The 3,402-nt window shown below is 36.5% G+C and overlaps 1 non-coding gene across 1 annotated transcript; it reads right to left on the bottom strand.

Annotated features, from left to right (window-relative positions):
- Positions 1 to 1,477: 1,477 nt before the first annotated feature.
- Positions 1,478 to 1,596, bottom strand: LOC117417493 (5S ribosomal RNA). Its single transcript, XR_004546718.1, has one exon. It is a non-coding gene; the product is annotated as a 5S ribosomal RNA (ribosomal RNA).
- Positions 1,597 to 3,402: the final 1,806 nt, after the last annotated feature.

Below are 3,402 nucleotides of genomic sequence, written 5' to 3'. Positions count from 1 at the left end.
ACAGAGTGCAAATTAAACAAACCAGGCTACCTGTTCCTGTCAAGGAGCTCTCAAACACAGCGCTGTGGGACAGCCTTATCAGAGTGAACACAACAGACAAATAAATTACTCCCTGCCATAACGATCTGATGAGCTATTGATGCAGTGAGATAGCTTACAGAACCCCTTCATAAATCATCTCCTTATCACTTCCATCAGGCTACCATTGGACACATGAGGCTATTATGACAACATACACACACACACACACACACACACACACACACGTAAATGAAACTAAAAGTAATGTATCAGTGAATATTTATATAGGTAAAATGGTTTAAGCATTTAAAACACATGAGATTCCAATTGATTGGGGATTTCAAATGTGTGTCCCTGCAGTCTGTAATTGTGTAAAATGACATAATTGCAGTGAATAGATGCTACACTGAAATACCTCCTACCACCAGAGGTCACCAAAGAAGACAAGGTGCATAAAGTAATAAGATAAAATGAGGTATATGAGGGAACATCATTTTAAGCTACCATGCAACACCTTGAATGTGTCTGTATTCCACATTTAGAACAATGGACCCCAGAGAACATTGTCATTTTGGCATTTTGTTCAACATACACACTCATTTCTAAATATAATTGGATTAATTGGTTAATCTCAGTAGTGTCACACAAAGTAATTACTTATTCAGAACACCTTCAACATGTATTCTTTTTAAACCCTTTAATAAGACTATTTAAAGCTAATAAAACAGGCTCCTTATTTGCTGGTGTTTGTTAAGAACACCATAACAAAATGCATTGTTGTAAATATGCTGTACTGAATAAATGCATTAATAGATGCAGTAGCTAGACAGATAATTGTAGGCTTTTTTTCTGTGAGTGGTCAGCAGGTGGCAGAGTTGTCTCATATACTGTAAACAAATCCGGTTAGCTGTTTGGTACAAGAATTATATTCAAGGAGATATTCAATCAACAGTACATATCTAAGGGTCAAATCCACATTTTGTTCTTTAACATATCCACATGAAGGCATGGCACAGACTGTTCAAGAAACTGTTTACAGTCCTTTATGGAAACAAAATATACAGTATTGCAATATACTGAAATATACATTTGTATATTACAATATACTGTGGATCAACAAATGTATATCGTATAGTACAGGAATGAAACCATATATAGTATAGTTAATATTTAAAAATATATTTGAATATACATACATACATACATACATACACACACCTAAATATTAAAGCAATACATTGTGATTAATCCAATATGGCTTATTTCAATGTTAGGAAGCTGTAAGCACTGGAAAGAAAATATATATAAAAAAAAAAACAAAAAAAAACAAAACAAAACAAAACAAAACAAAAAAACAGATCTATAATATACGTGTTGTGTGCCAATTACAAAATATATGTTCATGACACAAAACTGGAAGGGGAAAATACACCACCTACAGGTCAGCAGTAGTAAAAGCTTACAGCACCTGGTATTCCCAGGCGGTCTCCCATCCAAGTACTAACCAGGCCCGACCCTGCTTAGCTTCCGAGATCAGACGAGATCGGGCGTTCTCAGGGTGGTATGGCCGTAAGCGATAGTAAACGTTTTTATATGCCTCTTAAGCAACATTATTTGAAGTTTGATTTAGAAATATTTCATAAACTGGTAGCAAAACAACTTTTCCTCAAATGGTGGAATTAATTTACTAATAACATTTTACAGAAAATACCAATAGTGTAGTTGATATTTTAATAACAACTAAAGTCTGCAGTTTCCAGCACTTCACAAAACAGTGTCTCATACAATTGGAGTATGACAACCATTCATGGATTATACTGACGATTTACAGTATAAGGTAGACAACATTATTATTATTATTATTATTATTATTATTATTATTATTATTATTATTATTTTAACACATATTATAGAAATAGGTGTTGGTCCTGGAGTTGTCATGGTAACAGAGAAATGACAGCCATGGCTTCATTTGAGAGGGAAAGCAGGAAGTCCCATGGTGCGCACATGACATGCAACACAGAGACACAGAGGTCATCCTCCACTCTAAGCAGGGTATTTCTGAACCCAGGAGACTGTGCAGAGTAAGAATTCACTCACATAACAAGAACGTTTGACTACAGGGCAGCTGACTGGGCTGGTCAGCTCCATCTCTGAGGGATCACATTCTTTATGGGCTGTGTCGACATGCAACCACAAAGTGACTCAACATCTCACATGCATAGAGGTCACATACTTTACTAAATGCTCTGGATGGTTTAAATTGATTCCCACAGCAGCACTACCACACCTATTGTAGAGATAGGCCCTGTCTCCACAATGTGCAAACACAAACTTCACATTGCTGACACTGGACTGAAATTATAGCTATATATATTTTTATAGAATGTTTAAAATGGTTAGCATTGCAGTTCAATTTATTTCTGAGGTCAAAGTGTAAGAAAGTCAATTTGACAAACAGCAGTGCCTTAATTAGTATGATGATACAGTAGCATTATGTTTCTTCTAATTGTCATATTTGTATGTTGTTTTTTTTGTTTTAAAGGTGTATAAAGGATTATCCAGTGAATGTGTCTAAGCGTTCCAATGGTTTACCATCCACAACATCATAATGACATTCTTAAGCTTTTGCATAGAGAAGGATCAATTTTTCCATAGTAGCACATCGCCCCTCGCACATGCAGTATGCATGGGCTGTGTTTGATATCGAGCTGAACCAGGTCTCTCTATGAACTATGCTACAGTAAAAGCTAGCAACTGTTTATGAGAAATGAGCAAACACCATTTTGAGTTTTACCATCGTGCTCCATAGGTGTCCTGCCAATGTTTTGTTGCTCTTTCATGTGTCCAACAGGGACTTCTTGAAGTTTGTGTAGAGTGTTTAGAAACCAATAGAGACAGTGAAGTACACAAACACGTGCTTTACTATAGCATGATTATCAAGCACGATTTGCTGATGCAGGAGAGTGATCTGAGATCTTGTGATCTTATTTCCCCCTGATAATACGGCATTCCCCTTAAAAAAGAAATATTTGTACCATTGGTTGAACACGTGAAGAATGACTCAAAACAGGATTTTCTTGAAAACACAAAAAACAAACGCTAGTTTTACTGCAGTATTATGTTGTGTAGACTTGCCATGGTAACAAGTGGATCATAGTCACAGTTACATGTCAGAGGATATCAGGAGGTGGTTTCCCATGGTACCCACATGCTGAGTGACCAGGAGCTCCTGACCCCTGGACAGGTTATTTTTAACTCTAGAGGAAGTTACTCATGTAAAAGGGAAGGGAGAGAGTCAGTGCTAGTCATTCATTCACTGATTCAATGAGCTAATAATTAACAGCTTGGTGGTAAAAGTGCAAGGCATTATCCACGTCA

Source organism: Acipenser ruthenus, chromosome 12 (assembly GCF_902713425.1).
Source record: "Acipenser ruthenus chromosome 12, fAciRut3.2 maternal haplotype, whole genome shotgun sequence".
Lineage (NCBI taxonomy): Eukaryota > Metazoa > Chordata > Actinopteri > Acipenseriformes > Acipenseridae > Acipenser > Acipenser ruthenus.
Note: the sequence above shows the minus strand (reverse complement) of the source record. Positions and strands in the feature narration are given on the sequence as shown.